The following is a 10,230-nucleotide window of genomic DNA, read 5'->3' as shown; positions in this document are numbered from 1 at the left end:
ATTTACCTTAATTACCTCTTTAAAGGCCTTATTTAAAAATATAGTCACATTCTGTGGTACTAGGGATTTGGACTTCAACATATGAATTTTGGGGAGCCACAATTTAGCCCATAATAGGGAGTACTGCCATCTTAATGTAGACTAAGTTAACTCAGACAATATTAAGTCTTCTGATCCATGAAATGGGATGTCTTTCCATTTCTTAGGTCTTCATTATTTTTTTAATTAATTAATTAATTTATTTATTTTATTGGCTGTGTTGGGTCTTCGTTGCTGCACACGGGCTTTCTCTATTTGCAGCAAGCGGGGTCGACTCTTCATTGTGGTGCGTGGGCTTCTTGTTGCGGTGGCCTTTCTTGTTGCAGAGCACAGGCTCGAGGTGCATGGGCTTCAGTAGTTGCGGCACATGGGCTCAATAGTTGTGGCTCACGGGTTCTAGAGCGCAGGCTCAATAGTTGTGGCGCATGGGCTTAGTTGCTCCGTGGCATGTGGGATCTTCCTGGGGCAGGGCTCAAACCTGTGTCCCCTGCATTGGCAGGCGGATTCTTACCCACTGCACCACCTAGGAAGTCCATGGTCTTCATTATTTTTATTCAACAATGTTTTCTACTTTTAGGGTCTGCTTTTGAGAAAACCCAAACATAAATGCTCTCAGATTAAGAAAATAAACTCCCTGTATTTTCTTCAGATACTTTTATCCATTGTATTTTGAAGTGATCTTATTAAGTGCAACAAGTTTAGGGTTGCTATGTCTTCTTGGTGAATTGAACTTTTAAAAAATCATCATGGTCTCCTTTACCTATGATAATGCTTGTTTGCTTTGAGCTCCTTTGGACTGATGTTAATACAGCAACACCAGTTTTATTTTTTGTTAGTATTTGCCTGATGTCTTTTTCTGTTTTGCCTTTTTAATTTTTTAAAATATTTTAAAGTATTTGGTATATCTCCAAGAAATGGCCACGGCTAATTTAAAAAAAAAAAATCCAGTTTGACAATCCACTTGTGTTAACAGGCAAGTTTGGTCCATAGATAATTGTGTGGTTAATGATATATTCAGATATTTTTATCATTTTATTGTGTACTTTATTTTTTTAATTTTTTGTTTTGTTTTGTTTTTCTTTCTTGCACTCTTTTGGATTTGATGAGGTTTTCTTTTTTTTATTGGGTTCTCTTCTATTTATTTGTAAGTTAAACATTCTTTTCTCTTAGTAGTTACTTTTTAATTTTTAACATTTTTTCAACTGTTATTTTAATGATTACTCTTGAAATGTTAACAGAGTGGACAGTTAGTATCTTTATCTTTCTCTCAAATATGACAAAGACCATAGAATACATTTGTCCCTCAGTATCCAGTTGGTTTCAGGACCCCTTAGGATACCAAAATCTGCAGATGCTCAAGGCCTTTATATAAAATGGAATAGTATTTGCATATAACCTATTAATATTCTCCCATATAGTTTAAATCATCTCTAGATTATTTATAATACTTAATATAATGTAAATAGTTGTAAATACAATGTGAAAGAAGCTATGTAAATAGTTGCCTGCACATGGCAAATTCAACTTTAGCTTTTGGGAACTTTCTGGAATTTTTTTTTCGTGAATAGTTTTGATCTGCAGTTGGTTGAATCACAGATGCAGAACTTATGTATTTGGAGGGCTGATTGTACTTCAACACTGATCAACCTTTTCATTTCTGGTATTATTGTTGCTTCCTGTTTCTATGTCTTTAGTATCTGGTTTTTTTATTAGTGCCTTCTTTTTTTCATCAATAAGATTAAATTTTTAAAAATTTATTGAGTTGAATGATTAGTTCTTTTGTTTTTGTTATATACTTGTAAGTTTATTTAGGGCTATACTTTTCCTCTGAATACCAATATGGCTACATGTGTGATGGTTTTATATGCAGTACTGTTGACCCTTGAACACCTCAGGGTTAGGGGTACCAACCCCATACACAGTCAAAAATCTGAGTATAACTTTATAACTTTCCCTCTTTGTCTGTGATTCTGCATCTACAGATTCAACCAACAGTGGGTGGTGTAGTATGTATTTATTGAAAAATTCCATGTGTAAGTGGACCCATGCAGTTCAAACTCATGTTATTCAAGGGTTAACTGTATTTTCATTATTGTTTCATCATAATTTAAAAATAGTTTTTAGCTTCCTTCAGCTCCTTTTTTTTTAATTTTTAAATTTTTTTTAAAGTGTACAATTTGATATTTATTTTCTTATTAGTAATGTATATGTGACAATCCCAATATCCAAATTCATCTCATCCCCAACTCTCCCCCACCCACTTTCCCCCCTTGGTGTCCATATGTTTGTTCTCTACATCTGTGCCTCTATTTCTGCCTTGTAAACCTGTTGATCTGTACCATTTTTCTAGATTCCGCATTTATGCATTAATATACGATATTTGTTTTTCTCTTTCTTATTTACTTCACTCTGTATGACAGTCTCTAGGTCCATCCATGTCTCTACAGATGTCCCAATTTCATTCCTTTTTATGGCTGAGTAATATTCCATTGTATATATATACCACATCCTCTTTATCTATTCATCTGTTGATGGACATTTAGGTTGCTTCCATGTCCTGGCTATTGTAAATAGTGCTGCAATGAACATTTGGGTGCATGTGTCTTTTTGAATTATGGTTTTCTCTGGGTATATGCCCAGGAGTGGAATTGCTGGGTCATACCTTTAGCTCCTTTTTAATCCAAGTTATTTAGAAGCAGCTTTGTATGAATTGAAATTTTTAATTTTTTTCCCAAGTAATTTCCACATTGTGATAAGTATAAGGGTAGGAAAGAACTTAAAATGCAAATCAATAGTCTTCTTTTCCTCCCCTCCTCTGTCACAAAGTCTCATGTTCTTTGAGCAACCTCAACTATCTCTATTTTCAGTTTTCACTTCTTTTTATGGCTACCTCCATTATATTAAATACTATGCCTCTTTCTCTATTTCTTAATTTTTGCATTTTAGAATTGTTCACTGTCTCATGAACATTCTAGTTACTCTTTCTCCCCCCCCCCCCACAGTTTTTAAAAAATTTATTTATTGTCTGTGTTGGATCTTCATTGCTGTGCATGGGCTTTCTCTAGTTGCAGTGAGTGGGGTCTGCTCTTTGTTGCAGTGCACAGCCTTCTCATTGTGGTGGCTTCTCTTGTTGCAGAGCACAGGCTTCAGTAGTTGAGGCACTCAGGCTTAATAGATGTGGCTCACGGGCTCTAGAGTGCAGGCTCAGTAGTTGTGGCGCATGGGCTTAGTTGCTCTGTGGCATGTGGGATCTTCCCAGACCAGGGATCGAACCCACGTCCCCTGCATTGGCAGATGGATTCCCAACCACTGTGCCACCAGGGAAGTACCTCCTCCCAGTTTTTGATAAATGTATTATTACCTTTGGCTCTTCTCTTGTTTGCATTTATCATTTCAAATAATATACATATTTAAGTCTTTATTTCTTGTTTCATCACCTTTCAGTTAAATCTGTGACTTTAGAAAGTAGAGGTATTAGCAACTCCTATGTTTTCCAAAGTGTTTAAACTTCCACTTTTCATCTCTCCCAAAAGGTGTTAATACTCCAAGTGGATTGTAACTTTTTTTAAATTTCTGATTTCCTTGTATGGCATTTAGAGAATAAAGCCTGCATCATTTCTACCACTGAGATTTTGTTCAATATTTTAATATTTTGTACATTGTCAACTTTTATAAATATTCCAAGAGTATTTGAAAAGAACATGTATTATCTGTCTGTTGGGAGCAAAGTTCGCTACTGTCTTTCTTGCTCTATCTATCTAATCAAATTTTTCATTTATGCAATTCATGTTATATATATATAGATTTACTTATTGTTTACCTTATATCTGTCAGCTTCTGAGAGTTTAAATTCGTATATGATTATTGTAGAACTTTAAGTTTCTTATTGTAGTTCTAAAATGTTTGCTTTATATATTTGAAACTGTATTGTTAGGTATATAAATGTTTGTGACTATTCTGTTGTATTGTGACTATTCTGTTGTCTTGCTGGATTGCATATTTTATGAGTATGTGATTACCAGGAATAAAGACTATGTTTCCCCACATCCCTTGCAACTTGATGTGGACATGTAACAAAGTTTGACCAATAGCGTAGAGGCAGAAGTAGAATGTGAAAGTTGGGAAGGTATTCTCAGGGGAGATAGTGTGCCCTTCCCCTGCACCTTTCTTCTTCCTGATGGCTGGAATCGTACATGATAGCTGGAGCTGGAGCAGCTAGCTTTCCTTATACCATGATGTGGAAGCTACTTAGTAAGGATAGTGGAGCTTAGAAAATAATCCTTGCCCTGTGCCATTACCTGCAATTTTTGTGAAGGAGAAATTAACATCTATCTTGTTTAATCCACTGTTTGGGGGATTTTCTGTCACTACCAACCATCTCTAACCCTAATGCTGTTGCTAAATTCTGTTGTGATAGTTGGGCTCTGTATCCCAGCAAGTCTCATAAGACTAAGGAAACTGCGCTAATTTAGAAAGGGGATTGAGATGCTAGGCAGCCAAAGAAATGATGTATTATCCACTTCATTATGATTGGTACAGGGTGTTTGGGGTGAACTACAAAGTTAAAGGGATCTTTAAAAAGATCACCCTCACTTTTGACACCAGTAGTAAGTTTGGGTGAGGCAAGGGTTCCCACAACTACCCAGAGTTTCAATAATTTTCCTAGAAGGACTCACAGAACACAATGAAAGCTACCATATCCCTGGTTTTGACTTACTACAAGAAAAGACACATATTAAAATCAGCCAAGGGAAGATATGTACAGGGCAGAGTCCAGGCAAGTTCCTAACATGGAGCTTATGTTGTCTTCTCTTGTGAGGTCAAGCTGCGTTACTCTCCTGGCCTTGATGTGCAATAGTTTGTACAACCAGGAAGTTCACCTGAACCCCACTGTTCAGTTTCACTGGGGCTCCATTACATAGGCATGATTAATTGATTGTCCACATGGTTGATCTCAGTCTTCAGTCTGCAGGTGGACTGATACCCAAAGCCCCAACTCTAAATCACACTGTTGGTCTTTCTGGTATGTCCAGTCCCTACCCTAGGTGTGGGGAGCCCCTACCCTAAATTACCCAGTGTGACCCAAGGCCTGCAGCAAAGATACTGCTGTCAGGCATAACATTCCAAAAGCCTAGAGATTACCTTTTGGTAGCCGAGGGTAATGACCAGGCCTCTTGTTTGGTAGTGTTAATTCTTCCATACAAAATTGGGAATTTTTAACGGCTTTCTTTTCCCTTATGTATAGAGCCTTTAAAAAATAATTAATTAATTAATTAATTGGCTGCATTGGGTGTTCATTGCTCCATACAGGCTTTCTCTAGTTACGGCGAGCGGGGACTACTCTTTGTTGTGGTGCGTGGGTTTCTCATTGTGGTGGCTTCTCTTGCTGTGGAACTCGGGCTTCTAGGCATGGGCTTCAGTAGTTGTGGCTCACGGGCTCTAGAGCGCAGCCTCAGTAGTTGTGGTGCATGGGCTTAGTTGCTCCACAGCATTTGGGATCCCCCTGGACCAGGGCTCGAACCCGAGTCCCCTGCATTGGCAGGTGGATCCTTAGCCACTGCGTCACCAGGGAAGTCCCTGTATAGAGCCTTTTAATCTGAAGCCAGAAGTTGTGTGCATGTATTCAGCCTTATCGTGTGTGACCACATGCACCCTGAGTGCATAATAACTTTACACTGTGGCTATGTTTTCTCTTATTCTGAATTCTTAAATCTAAGTAAACTTGTGCTGGGGGAAGCCTATGCTGTTTTGTAGCTTTGTTAATCCAAAACCAAGATCATTGCTTCTAGTAGAACAGAGTGTGTGTTGCAATCTTCTATGCCTTAATTTTTTTCTCATACATTGCCCACCTGTTGCTTCAGCAAATTGTGAGAGATTTTAAGCCTTCCTTCTGAATTGCTAATTTGGCTATTACCCGTGTCCGTTTTGTTTTTCAGTCCATCTACTGAATTGTGTATCTCAGAAATCTTATTTGTAATTTCCAATAAATTCTTTTTCTCTGATTTTTAAAACTTGCAACTTTTTCTTCCTTTCTGATAAAATATTCTCAATTATCAAATCTGAGGATGTCAGTGAGAATTTTTTCTGAGTTATATATGGTTCCCTGGATAATCTGTGTTTATTCTTGGGTCAGTGGTTCTGTTTGCTCAACGTGGTCCTTATGGTTCATGCTGTTGGTTTTCCTTGTGGTCCATTTATATTTATAAATGGAGGGTCAGACTCACTGGTTTAGGTAACTTGCATGTTTCTTCTGCAGTTTTAGAAGTCTTTTTCCCCAATAGGCATCCTCCTGAATGGGAAGTGACTGTAGGCTCTATGTAAATGTGTAGGGGTGTGAATGTCACTATCAAGCTTAATTTCAGGTCACTGAACATGCTGAGTCACTGGGGACAACCTCCCTGTCCTGTTCAAAAAGGAGGACTTTATTCCTTTCTTCTTACACTGGAGGTATTTATTTAGTATAGTCTCCTTCCTGGACAGAGCTGCCTTTTCTCCTGTCCACACCCCCAACCTCCACCCCGTCCCCTGTCTATTGTGGAGAATTTAAGCCCATATACTTACCAGTAGAATGCTTCCCTAACCAGATTCTTCGCATTTTATTGAGTGTGGTCTCAAGTATTACCAGGAGCTAAGTGTCCCAGGGGCCTGTAGCTCAGTTAGGATGTGTTTGCAGAAGAGCCTGACTGGTTCCCAATGCCACAACCATCCTGAATGCACTTTTAAATTAATTAACACTACCAATTTATTTCTCTTTCCTGCACAGGATGACAGTATTTCCCAGCCTCCTCTGTAGTTTTGTGGGTTTAGATGACTAAGTTCTAACAGTGGGATGAGGGCAAAAATGATACCCCCTGAGCTGGTCATAAAACATGATTCCCTGTATGCTTTCCTTTCCATGCGAATTTTGGAAGCCAAGGCAGATGTTCCAGTTGGCAAAGCTACATCATAGAAAGCCTGGATCCATAAGTCAAGGATTAAATAAGAGCTACTGAAGACTGGTGCCTAACTTACTTCAAAATGTGAGGAGAATGACAAAAACATGGGTGCATCCAAGATGTCCTTCAGTAGGTGAATGGATAAGCAAGCTTTGGTACTTCCAGACAGTGGAATGTTTTCAGCAATAAAAAGAAAATGAGCTATCAACTATGAAAAGACATGGAGGAACCTTAAACGCATATTACTAAGTGAAAGACACCAATCTAAAAAGGCTACTTTCTGTATGAAAAGACATGGAGGAACCTTAAGTGAAGGACACCAATCTAAAAAGGCTACTTTCTGTATGATTCCAACTCCATGACATTCTGGAAAAGTCAAAACATGGAGACAATAAAAAGATCAGTGGTTGCCAGAGGTTGGAGGGAGGGTTGAATAGGTGAAGCACAGAGGATTTTTAGGGCAGTGAAACTATTTTTTATGGTACAAGAAGGATGGATTCATGTTATGATACATTTGTCCAAACCCATAGAATGTACACCACCAAGAGGTAACCCTAATGTAATCTGCGGGCTTTGGGTGATAATAATGGGTCAATGCAGTGTCATCAGTTGTAATAAATGTAGCGTTCTGCTGTGGGATGTTGATGGTGAGGGAGGTTTGCATGTGTGGGGAAAGGGGGTATATGGGAAATTTCTGTCCTTCTCAATTTACTGTGAACCTAAACATGCTCAAAAAAATAAAGCCTTTAAAAATATAAGGAAATTTATTGGATAGAAAGTCAGGAATAGGTCTGTCTTCATATTTGATTGATCTGATAACTCAATGATGACACCAAGAATGATTTCTTTCTGTCTGCTCTGCCAGTCACAATGTCATATGGTGATTGCTGGACTATTTGGGGCTTCTTGCATCTTTGTTCATGTTTAATAGGAGGGACAAAATCCAGAATTCTAAGTATGTTACCTAAATCACATACTTTCCCCTGGGTGCAATGCTGAGATTGACTTAAACCCAACAGGAACCACCATCATTGCCCTTGGCATCAGGGTGCAGTTAGCTTTCCCTGATGCTCATAGCTGCAGGCAATGACCAATTCCTGAATGAAAATCAAGAATTCTTATACCGGGGAAGGGGTAATGTTGCTGGGTAAACACTTGACAGTATCCCTGAGAGCAGTGGAGGACACCCATTATGGCATTGGCTTTCTAGAAGTTAGAGCAAGAATGGAAATTTTTAGAATTTAGAGAAAGGAAACATGGGACTAATAGGAGTTATGACTATTAGTGGGACCGATTAAGGAATTTGGAAGTTGACTTTTAGAAGACACTGGTGTTTTAGATTTGAACTCAGAATTTGCCATTAGAAAAAATATGTTAGGAAACATGAAGAAATTAAGCACACAGCAGTATTTCACAGCAAAATGAAAATTCTCTCTCAGTTTATCTTCAGCTCTCAAGGTCAAGTGGAGATGAGAGACACTGTGGAAACAATTCAGGTGATGGTTCAGGGGATGCCACCACAAAACATGTCACTTTGGCATACTGACTATAGAGTTAAAGGCACTTGAAAAACAGCAGGTGCAAGGAGAGCACTAATCCCCCGTTTTTTCCTTGAAAGCAGAAAGCGAAACTCGCATGTGAGAGGTGCCTTCCGTATACCAGAGGAGAGTTCAGTCTCATCACCAGAAATAGGAGTCAAGGCTGAGAGAATTCTGCACATGACTGTCACAATAACTTCTTTTCCGTTAGTCTCCCCATTTATTTTACTTTTCCACAGTTTCCCCTCTCTTCAACCTAGTGTATAAATACTTAGGTTTTTCCATTTCTTTGGGTCTTCATTTCCTTGTTGAGATTTTGATGTACATGTAAAAAACAAAAAACAAAAACATGGTATACTTTTCTGTTAACCTGTCTTATGTCAATTTGATTCTCAAGCCTAGTCAGAAACTCTAAAAGAGTATAGGTAAAAATTTTCCTCCCCCACACAAGTGAGATAAGGTAAAATCACATGTATTCCTAGTAGAAATTTTGTTGATATTCAAAGGTATCAAGTGTTGAAATAGAGCACAAGCAAAGGGATACTGTGGAGGTAACAGTTGATGCTAAGAGGGTCTGATTAGCTAGATGTGGTCCTGTCAGTGGCCACTAAAGGGATGAAGAAGCTTGAAGAGCACTGTCCTCTCCTAAAATGAGGTTTGATTTGTTCCTACCCCTGGGGCTTCTCCAGATCCAACCCAATGTCCATGCAGAATTGGCCTTCAAGTACTGTTCAGAATGAAATCTCTTTTAGGAAAAGAAACAGCCCTTCTCTCCCTCCCTAAAGCTTCAGGGTCTAACTAGAAAGTATCAAGAAATTTTGAGATCCTTCCATAAAGTGTGTAACATAGAAAGGGTCCACTTTCCGCACAAGCCATTGCAATAGAATCCTTCACTGTTGCAGCAGGGTCCACGTGGGTGCTTCACACCGTATTCTTTTTCTAAAGTACAGTGGCAACTATATCACCCTCTTTCAGAGCAATCTTTAAGGTCTCCCTTTGCCTGTACAATTAAACACATTTAAGACTGTCTAGCACATATAGCCTGCTCCTCCTTTTGTAATGTTACTCACTGCTATTTGACATGTACCCTATAGTCTAACATAGACAACCTACACTTGAACACACTTGAGTTTTCCCACCACTGAGTCTCTGAGCCTGTTATTTCCATTTCCTAAAATGCCTCTCCATATTAGGAAAAACCTACAGGTCTCCTCCTGTGTCTTTCTTTTCTGTTTTTCTCCTTTACTACTTACACAGAACACTGCACTTTTGACACTTCTGGTTACCACGTGTGTGGAGGTTTTTTTCTTCACACCAGGCAAATCTTTGAGACAACCATCTGGATGTCCTACAATCTAATTCAATTCTAACACTGTCTACCTAGAGATAGTGTCAGTTCCCTGAGGTTAAAGGCTCAGTCCCACAAACCTGCTCTCACTTCTCCTCAGCCGCCAATTGCAAGGAGTAGGTCCCCAGGTTGTCCACAACTTCTGTGTGATTTGGCTATAAATCGAGGTTTCTGTGACCCCTCCTCAGGTTCAACTAATTTGCTAGAGCAGCTCACAGAACTCAGGGAAACCCTTACATCAACTACCTTATTAAAGGGTATGATAAAGGATACAGAGGAACAGCCAGATGAAGTGATACATAGGGCGAGGTCGGGGAGGGTCCCAAGTACACAAGCTTCTATCGCTGTGGAGTTGGGGTGCGTCGCCCTG

This window comes from Hippopotamus amphibius, chromosome 4 (genome assembly GCF_030028045.1).
Source record: "Hippopotamus amphibius kiboko isolate mHipAmp2 chromosome 4, mHipAmp2.hap2, whole genome shotgun sequence".
Taxonomy (NCBI): Eukaryota; Metazoa; Chordata; class Mammalia; order Artiodactyla; family Hippopotamidae; genus Hippopotamus; species Hippopotamus amphibius.
The sequence above is the reverse complement of the archived record's forward strand: the minus strand, read 5'-3'. Positions refer to the sequence as shown.